Source organism: Nycticebus coucang, chromosome 18, assembly GCF_027406575.1.
Source record: "Nycticebus coucang isolate mNycCou1 chromosome 18, mNycCou1.pri, whole genome shotgun sequence".
In the NCBI taxonomy this organism is placed as follows: Eukaryota; Metazoa; Chordata; class Mammalia; order Primates; family Lorisidae; genus Nycticebus; species Nycticebus coucang.
Genome location: NC_069797.1, coordinates 15,582,294 through 15,600,094, shown reverse-complemented (window position 1 = coordinate 15,600,094; position 17,801 = coordinate 15,582,294). Strand labels below are relative to the sequence as shown.

Below are 17,801 nucleotides of genomic sequence, written 5' to 3'. Positions count from 1 at the left end.
CCCATAACCATAATTGTCATTAATTGTCCTCATATCAAAATTGAGTACATAGGATTCATGCTTCTCCATTCTTGTGATGCTTTGCTAAGAATAATGTCTTCCACGTCCATCCAGGTTAATACGAAGGATGTAAAGTCTCCATTTTTTTTAATGGCTGAATAGTATTCCATGGTATACATATACCACAGCTTGTTAATCCATTCCTGGGTTGGTGGGCAGTTAGGCTGTTTCCACATTTTGGCGATTGTAAATTGAGCTGCAATAAACAGTCTAGTACAAGTGTCCTTATGATAAAAGGATTTCTTTCCTTCTGGGTAGATGCCCAGTAATGGGATTGCAGGATCAAATGGGAGGTCTAGCTTGAGTGCTTTGAGGTTTCTCCATACTTCCTTCCAGAAAGGTTGTACTAGTTTGCAGTCCCACCAGCAGTGTAAAAGTGTCCCCTTCTCTCCACATCCACGCCAGCATCTCAGTTTGGAGATTTTGTGATGTGGGCCATTCTCACTGGGGTTAGATGATATCTCAGGGTTGTTTTGATTTGCATTTCTCTAATATATAGAGATGATGAACATTTTTTCATGTGTTTGTTAGCCATTCGTCTGTCATCTTTAGAGAAAGTTCTATTCATGTCTCTTGCCCATTGATATAAGGGATTGTTGGCTTTTTTCATGTGGATTAATTTGAGTTCTCTATAGATCCTAGTTATCAAGCTTTTGAAAATATGCAAATATCTTTTCCCATTGTGTAGGTTGTCTGTTTGCTTTGGTTATTGTCTCCTTAGCTGTACAGAAGCTTTTCAGTTTAATGAAGTCCCATTTGTTTATTTTTGTTATTGTTGTAATTGCCATGGTAGTCTTCTTCATGAAGTCTTTCCCCAGGCCAATATCTTCCAGTGTTTTGCCTATGCTTTCTTGGAGGATTTTTATTATTTCATGCCTTTTTTATTTCATGCCTTTATCCATCTTGAATCAATTTTTGTGAGTGGGGAAAGGTGTGGGTCCAGTTTCAGTCTTTTACATGTAGACATCCAGTTCTCCCAACACCATTTATTGAATAGGGAGTCTTTCCCCCAAGGTATGTTCTTGTTTGGTTTATCAAAGATTAGGTGGTTGTAAAATGTTAGTTTCATTTCTTGGTTTTCAATTCGATTCCAAGTGTCTATGTCTCTGTTTTTGTGCCAGTACCATGCTGTCTTGAGCACTATTGCTTTGTAGTACAGACTAAAATCTGGTATGCTGATGCCCCCAGCTTTATTTTTGTTACAGAGAACTGCCTTAGCTATAAGGGGTTTTTTCCGGTTCCATACAAAATGCAGAATCATTTTTTCCAAATCTTGAAAGTACGATGTTGGTATTTTGATAGGAATGGCATTGAATAGGTAGATTGCTTTGGGAAGTATAGACATTTTAACAATGTTGATTCTTCCCATCCATGAGCATGGTATGTTCTTCCATTTGTTAATATCCTCTGCTATTTCCTTTCTGAGGATTTCATAGGTTTCTTTATAGAGGTCCTTCACCTCCTTCGTTAGGTATATTCCTAGGTATTTCATTTTCTTTGAGACTATGGTGAAGGGAGTTGTGTCCTTAATTAGCTTCTCATCTTGACTGTTATTGGTGTACACAAAGGCTACTGACTTGTGGACATTGATTTTATATCCTGAAACATTACTGTATTTTTTGATGACTTTTAGGAGTCTTGTGGTTGAGTCTTTGGGGTTCTCTAAGTATAAGATCATGTCGTCAGCAAAGAGGGAGAGTTTGACCTCCTCTGCTCCCATTTGGATTCCCTTTATTTCCTTGTCTTGCCTAATTCTATTGGCAAGAACTTCCAGCACTACGTTGAATAGTAAAGGTGACAGAGGACAACCTTGTCTGGTTCCAGTTCTAAGAGGAAAAGCTTTCAGTTTTACTGCATTCAGTAAAATATTGGCTGTGGGTTTGTCATAGATAGCTTCAATCAGTTTTAGAAATGTGCCACCTATGCCTATACTCTTCAGTGTTCTAATTAGAAAAGGATGCTGGATTTTATCAAATGCTTTTACTGCATCTATTGAGAGGATCATGTGATCTTTATTTTTGCCTCTGTTAATATGGTGGATAACGTTTATAGACTTGCGTATGTTAAACCAGCCTTGCATCCCTGGGATGAAGCCTACTTGATCATGATGAATGACTTTCTTGATGAGAAGCTGTAATCTATTGGCTAGGATTTTGTTGAGAATTTTTGCGTCTATGTTCATGAGTGAGATTGGTGTGAAATTCTCCTTTTTGTTTGAGTCTTTTCCTGGTTTTGGTATCAGGGTGATGTTTGTTTCATAGAATGTGTTGGGGAAGATTCCTTCTTCCTCAATTTTTTGGAGTAATTTCTGCAATACAGGAATAAGCTCGTCCTTGAAGGTTTGATAGAATTCTGGAGTGAAGCCATCTGGACCAGGGCATTTTTTGGTTGGAAGATTTTTTATTGTTTCTTTGATCTCAGTGCTTGAAATTGGTCTGTTCAGGTCCTCTACTTCTTCCTGGCTGAGTCTAGGGAGAGGGTGTGATTCCAAATATTGATCCATTTCTTTCACATTGTCAAATTTCTGGGCATAAAGTTTCTGGTAGTATTCAGAGATGATCTCTTTTATCTCTGTGGGATCAGTTGTTATTTCCCCTTTATCATTTCTGATTGAGGTTACTAGAGATTTTACTTTTCTATTCCTCGTTAGTCTGTCCAATGGTTTATCTATTTTATTTATTTTTTCAAAAAACCAACTCCTTGTTTCATTAATTTTCTGAATGATTCTTTTCTTTTCAATTTCATTTATCTCTGATTTGATTTTGGAGATTTCTTTTCTTCTCCTGAGTTTAGGCTTAGATTGTTCTTCTTTTTCCAATTCCATAAGATCTGTTGTGAGATTGTTGATGTGCTCTCTTTCTGTTTTTTGAATGTAGGCATCTAAAGCGATGAATTTTCCTCTCAAAACTGCTTTTGCAGTGTCCCACAGGTTTTGGTACCTTGTGTCTTCATTGTTGTTATGCTCAAGGAAGTTAATGATTTCCTGTTTTATTTCTTCCTGCACCTATCTGTTATTCAACAGAAGATTGTTTAATTTCCATGACTTTGGGTGGGGTCGAAAATTTGTGTTAGAGTTGAGTTCCACCTTTAGTGCCTTATGGTCTAAGAAGATACAAGGTAAAATTTCAATTCTTTTGATTCTGTTGATATTTGTTTTGTGTCCCAGGATATGATCAATTTTGGAGAATGTTCCATGGGGTGATGAGAAGAATGTATATTCTTTGTCTTTGGGATGGAGTGTTCTATATGCGTCTATGAAGCACAGTTGTTCTAGGGTCTCATTTAAGTCTTTTATATCCTTGTTTAATTTCTGTTTAGAGGATCTGTCCAGCTCTGTAAGAGGAGTGTTAAGGTCCCCTGTTATGATGGTATTATCAGATATCATATTGCTCAGACTGAGTAAGGTCTGTTTCAAGAATCTGGGAGCATTTAAATTGGGTGCATAGATATTTAGAATTGAAATGTCTTCTTGTTGTAGTTTTCCCTTGACCAATATAAAGTGACCATCTTTGTCTTTTTTGACTTTAGTTGCTTTAAATCCACATGTTACTGAAAATAAGATTGCAACTCCTCTTTTCTTCTGAATTCCATTTGCCTGAAAAATTGTCTTCCAACCCTTGACTCGGAGCTTTAATTTGTCTTTTGAAGCCAGGTGTGTTTCTTGCAGACATCAAATGGATGGCTTGTGTTTTTTAATCCAGTCAACCAATCTGTCTCTTCAGTGGGGAATTCAAGCCATTAACATTTATTGAGATAATTGATAAGTGTGGTAGTATTCTATTCGTCTTATTTTGTGAGAGTTCATTGCTTAGTTTTATCTTTTGCATCAGTGTGGAGGTTTGGTTCTGTCCTTTCATTTCTGCGTTCTTACTTTGCTGCTGATCCATTGTGGTGGTCAGTGTGCAGAACAGGTTGAAGTATTTCCTGTAGAGCTGGTCTTGTTGTGGCGAATTTCCTCAATGTTTGTATGTCTGTAAATGATTTGATTTCTCCGTCAATTTTGAAGCTTAGCTTAGCAGGGTAAAGAATTCTGGGCTGAAAATTGTTCTGTTTAAGTAGATTAAAGGTAGATGACCATTGTCTTCTTGCTTGGAAAGTTTCATTAGAGAAGTCTGCGGTCACTCTGATGGATTTGCCCCTGTAGGTCAACTGGCGCTTACTCCTTGGCAGCTTGCAGAATCTTTTCTTTTGTCTTGACTTTGGACAGGTTCATCACAATGTGTCTTGTAGAAGCTCGGTTAGAATTGAGGCGACCAGGGTTCCGATAGCCCTCTGAAAGCAGTGTGTCAGAATCTTTGGTGATATTTGGGAAATTTTCTTTTATAATATTCTCTAGTATGGCTTCCATTCCTCTGGGGCATTCTTCTTCCCCTTCTGGAATTCCTATAACTCGTATGTTGGAACGCTTCATAAAGTCCCATAATTCTGACAGTGAACGTTCTGCTTTGTCTCTCTTCTTTTTTGCCTCTTTTACTATCTGAGTTATCTCAAAAACTTTGTCTTCTACCTCTGAAATTCTTTCTTCTGCCTGGTCTAACCTGTTGCTGATACTTTCCATTGCATCTTTAAGTTCCCTGATTGACTGTTTCATTTCCTTCAGCTCTGCTATATCCTTTTTATATTCTTCATATCGTTCATCTCATATTTGATTCTGTTTTTGGATTTCCTTTTGGTTATTTTCCACTTTATTAGCAGTTTCCTTCATTGTTTCCATCATTTCTTTCATTGTTTTCAACATGTGTATTCTAAATTCCCCTTCTGTCATTCCTAACATTTCTGTATACGTGGAATCCTCTGCAGTAGCTACCTCATGGTCCTTTGGCAGGGTTGTTCTGGACTGGTTCTTCATGTTGCCTGGAGTTTTCTGCTGATTCTTCCTCATGGGTGATTTCTTTTATCTGTTTCCTTGCCCTAATTTTCCTTTCACTTCCTCTTGCTCTTTAAGTTCTCATGCCTGTGGACTAAGGGTTGCAGGACCAGAAGGGTGAGAAGGTTTAAGAGCAAAAAAGGGATGAAAGAAAGGAGGACCAAGTGATAAGGAAAAAAAAAGAAAAATAGAGAAAGGAGAGGGGGTGAGTAAAAGGAATATTGACAAAAAGAAGAGAGGCACAGAAAGAGGGAGACAGAGCAATATTGGTGTACAGTAGTGTACTTTGATACAACCTTAAAAAAAAAAAAAAACACCTTCTGGGTGTGCCCAGTTGGGTGGTTCCCTTGAGGTCAGCAGCTCTTTGCTGACCTGATCAAACACAGTACCCCACCTCCACCAAGTAGAGAGGAAAGACAAAAATGCTATAAATCAAACCAAAACAAGCAAACAGAAAACTTTACGGGATAAAATTGGCTGGAAAAACCAAATAATAGCAGTAGAAACACTAACAAAATGAAGTTCTAATTATTGAAATAGGCAGCAATGGGAAATTATAATTAAACTAGAAAAATTGAGAAAGAAAAAGGATCTGTATGGAAAAGGTTGAACTTAAAAAACAAAACAACCATCCACAACATCAAAATAAACAAAAAAAAAACAACCTAACCAAAAAAAAAAAAAAAATGCAACCAAAAACAAAGCAGTATGTATATGTTATTGAATATTGTCTGGGCAACACGTGGTCTTCTGGGGTATGAGATGTTAATCACAGTTCTGATACGACTGGAGGCTGCTAGTTTCTCAAATCCCAGCAGGTAGACACCCTAAATCTCTCTTCAGCCCACTTAAAAGGCACTTTGAACTTGTTCACTTACTGAGCAGACGCTTTCTCAGGGAAGTGCTTGTCGCTGGAATCACTGCTGAAGTGGCTATCCACTTACCCTGTGTGTCAAAACTGGTCTCCCTCTGCCCAGGAGAGTTAGGGCTGCAAAGCGGCTCAGACCCCGCCCTTAGGCTACTTGGTCACTGGGTTACCAGCTCCCACCCAATTCCAGCTCTGCGACCCTGAGGGCGGAGCTTGCCGGGGCAGATTGTTCACAATGTCTGTCTGTGAGCCAGAGCCAAACACTATTAGCTCCGTTTGGCTCAGCGGCTCAGACTGGGGCCCTAGACAAAGGCCAAAGTTCTCCGCACTCCCGCTCAGGCTCTCCCCAAGGTCGTTCAGCTGAGTGCCAAGTGCAAAGACACCAAAACAGTTCACAGGTAAGGCCTTTCTGGTTTGCAGTCTTGCTGCTACTGAACTTACAGTTGTGGGCGGGTTTAGACGGATTGAACACACACGACCACTTGCCAGTTTTCCACTGTTTTAGTCCTCCTCTTGGGGTCCAGAAGTCTCTTGCTGACTCCCTGTATCCTCTCAGGGGTGATGATAGGCAGATCCCACCAGCCAGAGATGCCTGGAGTCCTATATCCCCAGACTCACGGTGCCCAGATGCAAGGAAGCTGTTACTCAGCTGCCATCTTGCTCCGCCTCCTAGGAGTTTGTGTTTTTAAAACTACTCTGGTTGGCTCTGATGGCAGCTTTGTTTGTGAATGAACACCTAATTTTAGCTTCTGGTTCAATTCAGATCTTCATCCTAAACTCTCTACTTCAGATATGCCTCAGTGTGCTTCTCATCTGCAGACACATGATGTCAGGTAGGAAGTGGAACCAGAATAAAGGACAGGAGCTAGAGTGAAAATTCTCCTGAAGCCAGGCAGGATGCCAGAGAAAAGATTTAGTAACATTTAGTATCCATTCTTGGTTTAAACAAAACGAAAACCCTTTTAGCACGGAAGGGATGTAAAATGGCATACAACATAATACACAATGTCTATTTTATACCAATAGGAACATACTTAATTGGGTCAGGGGCTGATGTTTGCTTCACAATATTAATAACCCCCGTCTTCTTTCTCAACAGAACCTCGAGATTTAGGGGGACACAAGGTGCCCAGTACAGTACTCCATTTCACAGCTTCCAGGAGGAACAGTCGAGGGCACAGCCAGGTTGAACTGAAGCCCTGAGTTCCTGAAAGAGCCCTGGGATGGGAATTGGGAAACCAGCATTTGAGCTGTGGCTCTGCCACCTGCTGCCTGGAGGACCTTGCTCTTTGAGTTTCAGTTTCTTCACTTGGATCATGAAAGGTTTGAGCTAAATTAAACATAACCTTCTAACTACAATATTATAATATTTGTAACAATTCCTACTTACTTTAACAACACATCTGTAGAAAATGCCATTCCACCTGCTCCCTCTTTGAACATAATCTTTAGGTTTTTCCCAGTCTGCAGTAGCCTTGCACCTTGGGTAGACTGAGCTGACTTTATGGTGACTGTCATTAGTTTGGTGATGTGCACAGGATTCAAGCCTGAGCCAATGATTTTTGTTTGTTGTTTCACTGGCCAGAGGACTGGTTTGAAAGCTCAGGATGTTTCTCTCTGTCCCCTAGAATTTCAGCTAGAGAGCTTATCTTGAATTGCTGTTGGCATCATCATTTCCTCACAACTGGAAGCCAACCTGAAGGGCAAACTAACGTACAGAGAAAAGCAGAGTCAGGAGACATACAGAGAAATACCACTAGGAACCTTGATCAACCCATGCCTGAATCCCACCCACCCTATTACTGGATGCTTCGTTTCCTTGAGTAAATATATACTTCTTGCTGTTCAAGAACTTCTTAAAAAATCTCTTGCAATCATCAGTATCATTTCTGATAAAATGGCTTAAAATCTAAGTCCTAGGTCATTAAAATCTTAGACAAGAAAGATTGAGGAAGGGAACTTGTTCTTCCAAACACTCCATAATACTGTGATTGGCTCTCTGAAGTGTGACTACAAGATGACAGGCTAAGGCTGAAGCCAAATATGTTGGTATGTTTTGAGATGACAAACTTCAGGAGATGATAGGAGTTTTATCCCTTAGAGTCCATGAATACTTTTTAGACTGGTCTATTTGGCACCTGGATGCCTGGCATCTGGCTTCCTGGAATATCCTAGGCACTCAATAAATATTTCTTGAGTAAATACATAAAGGAAGAAAGGAGATGATGCAAGAGGGTATAGGGAGGACAGGCACATGTCGGCATCCTAGATGTATTTGTGTGTCAATTTTGTAATGCAAAAGTGGCAAAAGCAGCCTGGAAATTTTCCAGGAATCCAATGCCACAGCCTGGGTTTGTCAATCTGGGAAATGCATCTCCTGAAACTATACACATTAGGGAGAAAAGCTTCCAGCCAATGGAACAACTCGATGATAACCATTGGAAATGCAAAAAGTGTCACCACTTAGACCCCGATGTGTGATTCAGGCTTTTCCTTGGGAGGCCCTCACCCTGGCTTGCATGGCCAGACCACACAGTTATATATCGTGTCACTGAGCTCCTTAATTCAATCTCCCATCTCGGTCCCCAGCCTGAAGCATAATTCATTCAACAGCAGGAGATGTGTTTACTGATTTTCTCCTCCTATAAAGAAAAGGCTAGTTGCTTTAGAAAGTTCCCATTTGGTTCTATAGTAATACACAACATAAGCTTACAAACTCTTGAAGTAAAAGAACTTTTAAAACACGTATTTTAAAGAAGACCACACAGGTGCTACTGGACGTGAAGTTGAAGTTGCACTTTTATAGGGTATGACAACAATCTATTGAAAGACTGGGTCCTAAATTTAAAATCTCAGGGGGAGAAAAGATATAAATAAATTAAACATATAAACTGAATCTTATGATACAAAACTGAATAAAAGTTTATAGCAATAGCTTCTACTTTTTCTTAAAAAAAAAAATGACTGGCTTGAGATATATTGGACTCAATTTTCTTTTTGTCATTCAGAGAAAGATACCCTGTATCCATTGTATATCTTTCAGGGATACACAATAGCTGTAGCCATTCTTGCCAATTACTCAAAATGGAGTGTTTTTTAAAATGTTAAGAAAAGCGTAGAGTATAAATGTCTTAATACAATAATTAAGTAAATGAGGTGAGGGATATATCAACTAGTATGATGTAAGCATTCTAAATTGTATATGAAATCAACACGTTGTACCTCTTAAATGCATTAATGTATACATGATCTACCTCTTTTTGATTCAATAAAAAAATAAAGAAAGAAAGAAAAAAAACACAAGTGCAGTATAAGTTTGGTGTTAATACAAATAATTTCTTAGACTAATCCTTTAACCTCCATGATCTCGTCCTACTTTACAGCATGGCATGTGATGGGATTCATGTTATGAGGCTGTAAAGTTAATTAGAATCACATTTCAGATAAAAATTGAAGGCAGTCACAAACAAAGCCGGCTCCTTTCACTGAGGATGAGGGTGGAGCAGCACACAGAAACATCAACACACTGCAAACTGAGGCTGGTGGTGGTGGAGAGTCCCCCAACACAGGCAAAGGCAGTGACTGTCTCCCCTCTCCACTGGAGTGAAAGTGGAGTCTAGAATTATCACCACCGTGCCTGTGATCGCCACTCAGAATGGCAAGACTTGGCCAACTGGCTTCTGTGTACCAAGCTGAACACCATTTTGGAGTTTTATTTTGCTGCTGCTGTAACCCCAGGGGAAGAAGCCAATCCCCACTGAAATCTAAGAAGAAGGAAGAGAAGAAATAAGATCTTGGCTATGAACGATTCATCATCCACCTTTCCAAAGATGAGATGTTGGCAGAGGTTGCTCAGGTCAGAGCTGAGAGTGAACCCCTCTTCCCTTGGAAGCAGGCTGGTGGCTGGCGTTACATTAGCTCTCTGCAGACACAAAGCCTCACACCTTGTCTACTCCTGATGGAAGAGCAGAATGATTAATGTTGTCAAAATTTCCTGGAAAAAAAGAAAATTCTCTGGGGTAAGTACAGATATAACAGAGCTTAGGAACACATTTCCTCGCTTTCATGTTCTGTCTCTCCTCGCCTCTCCTCAGGAATATGCAATCATTTGCCAATCACCCACCATGGCAGGCACTGTGTCTGGGCTGTATGGACACTGCCTCCTTCCCAAGGTCCACACGCTTTCCACACCTGAACGGCACGTTTCCTCCCAAAGGACACAGAGTATACAGGGTATTTGAGGTGTGGATGTGCCTAGGTCGGTTGTCTTTGAATTGTATTTATTTGGATGGAGTTGAAACACATTCTTCTTAAACTATCACAAGAATGGAAAAGCAAGAATCCAATGTGCTCAATCCAAGAATCCAATTAATATGGAACAAATAACTATAGCCCATATGAGAGAAAAACACAATTAAATTCAAGTGGGTGGAGGAGGGAGGGAGAGTGAAGGTGAGGAGAGAAGAGAAATGGTAACCTGTCCCCTAACGGGCACAGTGTAGGTAACACAGCACACCCCCCGGGTGAAGGGCTCAACCACAACTGGGACTTTACCTAAGAAATTCAAATGATGTAATCTAATAATTGGTACCCTCATATCAATCTGAAATAAATAAATAAAATAATACATATATTATTTATTCTCTTAGGCAATAAAATACAATCAGTAAGCTATATAATGCTAAGCTTTGGTACAAACCTTCAACTAAAAACACAGTCTAGTCTTAAAAGTACACTGCCCATGGAGAATCCCATAAAAAAAAAATCTCCCAAACTGCTTCATACACAACTAAATATTATGATATTAAATTACTTTTGAAAATTTATAAGGTAAACTTTTAAATGACATACATCTATGCCTTCGCCCTTCTTCCAAATATAGAATGTGACAGCCTGTACAACACAGAATTTAGAAGGTTTTATTATTACTTTAACTGAAAGTACATTAAAAACACCAATAAATAAATAACCAAAATCTAGCTTGGTTTGGGGCTGCCACTTACTGAACTCTATACGTACTGTAAGAGGAAGAAGGGTGACAGGTACAATGAGGGCCGGATCAAAACCATGGGACCAAATACCAAATATAACAAACATAACGGGAAGTTTATTTTATGCTTGAAGTAGGCTGAACTAGGAAGTGATGCCAGCAGCGTTAGGGAGGGAGGCAGTTCTATACACAGCAGGCTGAGGAGCAGCTGGCTCTACAAACAAGTCTTTCTTATCAGGGCCCCAAGGACATGCAGCTCATCACTGAGACTCTCGGGCTGGCTCATCTTATTAGGGTGTCAGAGGCCTGTGGTACCAGTGTATTTCTCACGGGTTTGTAACTGGACAGGTACAAGGAGGCAAGCAGCCCGTGGCATGTCTCTCTTATCTGAGTTACGACCACCTGTATCAGTCTCACAGAATGGCCTTTTTAGAGCTAAGATTGAGTTTGCTTGGCCAGCCTAACAAAGGGCACATTGGGTTCACGGTAGGACGTCTGTCCTCCTGAGGAGAGGCTGCAAGGTTGGGGTCAGAACTGACCTACTGAGCAGCAGGAGAAAGACACTGCCTCAGTAAGTAGGACCTGCCACTTCTTCCCCTGCACAGGGCTCCCTAAATAAATATTGCACAAATATTTAAATAATATTAGCTTGAAGTGGTGCCAAATGTTTGGCTGGAGCAGAACACCCACATCTCTTTCTCTCTCTGCTCCTCAATCCAAGAAGGGTGTGTGTGTCCCAGCATGGAAGGAAACAGCATCACAGCAAACAAGCAATCAGGCAAATGAACAAACATTACAACAAAAGAGATTATGCTGGGACGTGGGAGGGCTGGAGGAGGAGCAGGACTTGAGACCCTTCTGACACCGGGGAATCTCTTCACAGAGAGAGACAGAAGGCAGAGAAAGACTTATTTCAGGAACACTTATAAATCTAGGTTTATCTAATATTAGAGTTGGAAGGAACTAGACATTCTGGTGTTGAGAGAAATATTCTTAGAGGAGTCTGGCCTTGTTTTGTTTTTCAGACATGTAGTAGAAAGCCTAACAGTGACAGAGGGGACTGGGCGGCTCCCTCATTGGAGCCGGAGAGGGGCTGGGTCTTGACCTGGTGACCCTCGGTGGTGGAATTCCACAGGCTGAGAGCAGGGCCACTGGAGCTCATTTGTAGAGGAAGAAAAGGGGCCTCCAGGTTCTTATTTACATAAAGTCATTGATCTATTAAGTAAAAATAAAACCCCCAAATCCAATTTAATGGATTAGGATTTTCAAGAGCTGTGAGATGTGGGTCTGACCCTCAAGGACTTCTTCACCTAGTCGGGAGGAAAGATGCAGGTGGCCGCTTGCTGCAGGCCGTGCAGTGATCTCACACAGAAGGGAAGCAGCCAGCACACTCTGGGAGCTAACACCTGAGAGAGTTTTCATTCAACTGTGGAGATGCTCAAGGTCTGATATCCTGGGCAATGTTGCGGTGTAAGGGGTATGCAGTATCAGGCAGGGAAGGGTCTAGCAAAATAATCGAGAAACAAAAGCAAAGTGTGTTCAGATTGCAGTAAGCAGGTGGAATGGCTATATTGTAAAAAGGAACTCTCAGAAGGTGCGAGTGCTAGGAAACAGGGGTCCAGAAACGTAAAATCTTAAAAGTCAGCTTACAGAACGTGTCTTTCACTGGGTGGGTGATTTACTGTTTTGAGATGAGCAGTGACCAAAAAAAATCAGAGTTGAATTTTAGGAAAAGTAGTTTGGCAGAGGTTTTCCAAATGGCTGGTTGTAGGGACAGACTTCAGAAAATTAAACAGTGGCAGAATAGAAGGAAAAGACACGCGTGAGATCAGCGACCCTGGAATTATATTTATGATGCAACACAGTGCAATCCTGGCCCACTGAGTCGCTGCACATGAAAAGGCTCTGTCAACTTTTAGCACCAATGAAACAGCAGGGACAAAGGGCCATGAAGCGAAAGGTGCTGTGGGATAAAAATTCAGAGCTCTCATTTCAACTTTTGATGCCCTGAAGGAATAACAAATTTCCTGATTTAACTTAGAGGTAAGATAGGGTCTTCAGAGGGATCAAGGCAACCACACAGGTTTAACCTGAGTTTCCCAGAGGGAATAGGTTGGATGCAAATAAGATCCAATGAAAGTAACACACACACACACACACAATCTCAAGGCTTAATCCCCACCCATAAGGCTATATGGCCTTAACTCCTTCATGAAATCCATGACTATCATTTATGAATAAATGATAGGTAGGGCTGCCAGATTTAGCACATGTATGCACAAACTTTACAATATGCTCAGGTAAATTTGAGTTTCAGATATTCATGCATTCTTTTTTTTTTTTTTTTACTATACGTATGTTCTAAATAGGATATCTGTTTTGATCACCCCTCTGCCCTGTTTGTGATGGAGGATTCCCATCCTGTGGTTACAAGATTAGCCAGACACACAAAACTTGACCCTGGACAGATGACAGCAGTTCATTACTCACATATCCTCACTGTTGGGGCTGGGAGGACTCTGCACACCAGGCAGGGACAATTCAGGGCTTTGACTTGGGAACACAGTGACCATAATAGGAGCTATGGGAGGGAGCTGTGTAGTACCAAGAGGTAAGGTGGCCCCTAGTCCCTACCGGACAATGTGATTTGTGGGTTTGATCAGTTTCACAGGCTGGCAAGAACTTGAAGCCCATTATTCAGGGATAAACAGGCACTTGGTTCTGGTTTCCACAATAAGGTGGTCTGTCTGGTTGGGGAATGATCTCATAGCAAGGAGGGATAGTGAGAAATATGCAGGTAGGTCATTCATGACCTCCCAGGGTGAAATGTCAAGGCAGCTCATAATCCATTATAGGCCTTATACCACGATATGATTCATTCTGAAATGAATATTGTTCCTCTGAAATCGAAATTTAACCGGGTGTTCTGTATTTTATTTGGCAAATGTACTTCTGGGGGGTTGCTTTACATGAGTGTCCATCAGCCTCAGGATCCTTGGAGAGAGTTGACAGCTCTCAAGTTTCCCTCACTAGGGCCACATACAAGAATCTGCCGCAGTGTCTCTGTGTGTGAGCCTATGCATCCTGGCTCCCAGGGCCTGGGTGTGCTGAGATCCATGGCAGGACGCATTAAGACCCTTCTCCATATTTTTGACATTGGGCTTAGTTGGGTTGATGTTGCTATAAAGGACTACCTGAGGATGGGTAATGTTTTTTTCTTTGAGACAGAGTTTCACAATGTCGCCCTGGGTTGAGTGCCATGGTAGCATCGAAGTTCACAGCAACCTCTAACTCCTAGGCTCAAGCGATCTTCCTGCATCAGCCTCCTGAGTAGCTGGGACAACAGGTGCCCACCATCACTACTGGGTAGTTTTTCTGTTTTTGGTAGCAACGGGGGTCTCACTCTTGCTCAGGCTGGTCTTGAACTCCTGAGGTCAGGCAATCCACCCCTTCTGGGCTCCCAAAGTGCTAAGATCACAGGCGTGAGCCACTGTGTTCTACCAAGGTTGGGTAATTCATAAAGGTAAAAAGTTTATTTGGCTCATGGTTCTCAGGCTGTATAAGAAGCATGGCACCATCATCATCTGCTTCTGGTGAGGGCCTCCGTCTGCTTCCACTCATGGCAGATGGCAAAAGGGAGCAGGCATCACACAGAGAGAGGAAGGAAGAGAGAAGGGAGGCAGGGGCCAGGCTCTTTTCAAAAATAAGTTCTCAGGAAAATTAATAGTGCAACACCTCACTCATTGCTGCCGGGACTGCACCAATCCATTTGTGAAGGATCCACCCCCAAGACAAAAATACCTGCCACTAGGCCACACCCCCAACATCAGGGGTAAAATTTCAATATGAGATTTGGAGGGGACAGATATCCAAGAATGAGATAGCGACATCTCATTCTTTGAATGGGCCTAAAGAATCAAGAAGCTTTTGATTAAGAGTCAAACATCATCTAAAAACTCAGTTGCCTTCCCTTCTGTCCTTCACTTCTTGATCTTCAGAGCCTAAAACTAGTTCCTTAGGCTGACCTAAGACATGAGTGCCCCTCCAATACCTTTGTTCATGACCTGAAATACGAACCTACCTCCTCTTCCAGTCACCAAGCATGAAAGCCTACGAGACATTCTTAGAGAACATCTCTGATCCTCTCTGCACAGCCAGGTTTCTTTTTTAAATTTTTTTTTATTAAGTCATTTGTACATAGATCATAACTACATTTGTGCCATTATGGGATTTGATGTGTTGATTATTTGTACAAATTGGAGTGCTTACATCCTACTAATTAACATAGCCTTCACCTCATGTACCCAATTACAGCATTAAGACATTTGTGTTCTACACCTGATAGATCCAACGTGTACTTGCAATGTGCTCCATAGGTGTGGTCCCCCTACTATCTCTCTCTCTCTATCAACCTCCCCCCCTCCCCTCCCCTCTCCCTTCCCTTCCCTCCTTCATCCTAGGCTAAAGTTGTGTTTCATTTTTCATATGCAAGTGTGAGTGATTATAAATTGGTTTCACAGTAGTACTGAGTACATTGGATATATATTTTTTTCCATTCCTGGGATACTTTACTAAGAAGAATATTTTCCAGCTCCACCCATGTAAACATAAAAGAGGAAAAGTCTCCATTTTTTTTTAATGCTGCATAGTGTTCCATGGTATACATATACCACAATTTATTGATCCATTCATGGGTCGATGGGCACTTGGGCTTCTTCCATGACTTGGCAATTATGAATTGAGCTGCAATGAACAATCTGGTTTATACTCGCAAGTGTGGCTGGGGGACTGGGAAGGTGTGAGCTGGTGTTTCCTTCCTGGTTCTGCAGGAAGCAATCAGGCTTTGAGATCTGTGGCTTGTCTTGGTGGGGTTTTTAATGGTTTTGATGTAACAGGACCAGGTCCTGAGAGGAGAGATATTTGGTGGGAAGAGGGTGTGCTCTTATTACACTAAAGAGGTGAAAGCTTTTTTTAATAACTAACAGAAACCCTTACCCAGAGAACAAATAGGACCTTTCATGCAGTGAGTCAAGGATGCAAGATTATGAGAGCTGAGACTTTGGGATTGAATGAAGAAGCCACTGACTTCAAGTGATCAGGTGATCGCTTGAAGTAGCCCATGCTTGGCAAGTAGCCCATGTGGGATGACCTTAATTTTTATTCATTATTTACACAAAAAATAACACATTGGGGACCTACTATGTGTCAGCACTCTAGTGAGTGCAAAAGACAGTATTTGCGGGCAGCGCCTGTGGCTCAGTGAGTAGGGCGCCGGCCCCATATGCCGAGGGTGGCGGGTTCAAACCCAGCCCCGGCCAAACTGCAACAAAAAAAAAAAAAAAAAATAGCTGGGCGTTGTGGCGGGCGCCTGTAGTCCCAGCTACTCGGGAGGCTGAGGCAAGAGAATCGCGTAAGCCCAAGAGTTAGAGGTTGCTGTGAGCCCTGTGACGCCACGGCACTCTACCCGAGGGCGGTACAGTGAGACTCTGTCTCTAAAAGAAAAAAAAAAAAAAAAAAAAAAAAGACAGTATTTGCTTTTCAAAGCTTATCACTCATTGAATTGTAATCAGTCTAAACAATGGATAGTGTCAGGCTTGTATAGTTGGTCACAGAACTTAGTGTCTACCAATGAGTTATACAGAGACATAGAAGGCACAGTGAGATTGTCAAACATGGCCATGTCATATTCTTGCTTAGAATTCCCCACTGGTTCACCATGACTTCTAGATAAAGACAAAGGTGAGGGGCACGTGCTTTATGCCTCCTTCCTCGTGCCCCCACCTATCCTGCTCATTCTGATCTCTCTCTCCACACTGGGTTTCCTGGTTTCTCATATCAGTTTTGTCTTTCCTCCAGAAAGTAATAACACACACAGTCCCCTCTTCCAAGAGCATCTCTCTCACTTACTTCTCCCTTGTTAGCTTCACTCGCACAGCTCAATATTGTAGCCACCAGCCACACGTGCCTATTAAGCATTTAAAGTGTGATCAGTCCAAACTGCAAAATCTACTCTGGATTTCAAGGATGCAGTGGAGAAAAAAAAAATTATTAAAAAAACTCCATAATGTTTTAATGTTAATTATATGCTGAAATGATACAATTTTGGAACTAATTGATGAAATGAAATACTTATTAAAATTAAGTTTACCTTTTCTTTTTTTAGTAAAACAACTTTAGGAAATGCTTTAATGTAATAAAAAGAAGTCATAAAAATCTCACAACTAAAAATTCTTGTCCTGGATTTCTTTCCTTTTTTCCTATTATCTTTTTTCTCTTTGGAATATAATACATATTTTTTTCGTTCCATTGACAGATACAAATTATGTTTATGGGACACAACATAATGTTTAGATATATGTATACATTGTGGAATGGCTAAAGCAAGTTAATTAACAAATGCATTACCTCACATACTTATCATTTTTTGTGATGAGAATACTTAAAAATCTATCTCCTTGGCAACTTTTAAGTATATGATGCATTGCTGTTAACCGCAGTAACCATGATGTAGATGTAGTAGATAAGATCTGTTGAACTCACTCCTCCTGTCCAGTGAAAATTTTGTACCCTTTGACTAACATCTCCCCAATACCCACTACATCTCCAAGTCTAATTTTACATTTTAAGAAATATTTCATAGTGTAGCTGGTAGAAAATCTCAAATGATACATGTGCTCACATTACAGTTCTCTTGGACAGCTCTGCTCAGTTCTGGGCCCTGTCTTCACCTCTGCTGGGATGTCTTTCTGCCTTCCCTGATTAGAAAAAGTCCTCCTGCTCTGTGTCCCCACGGCCTCTGATGAGCAGGTCACCTGCCACCCTCACCTGTGTGGGATTTGATCCGTGTCTGCTTCGTCCTGCTCTGTGAGCGTGGGGACAACCTTTGTTCATCGCGGACTCTCTAGCACATAACATAGTTCTCACTTCTTTGAGCAACTCAATATATATTTGAATAAATAAATGAGCAGGGTTTATATGAAAGGACACCTGTGACTGGCTGTTGACACAGAGCTAGG

The 17,801-nt window shown here is 41.1% G+C and overlaps 1 pseudogene; it reads right to left on the bottom strand.

Moving 5' to 3' along the window:
• LOC128571019 (glutathione peroxidase 1-like) overlaps positions 1–17,676 on the bottom strand; it is an 81,623-nt pseudogene extending 63,947 nt beyond the window's left edge.
• Positions 17,677–17,801: the final 125 nt, after the last annotated feature.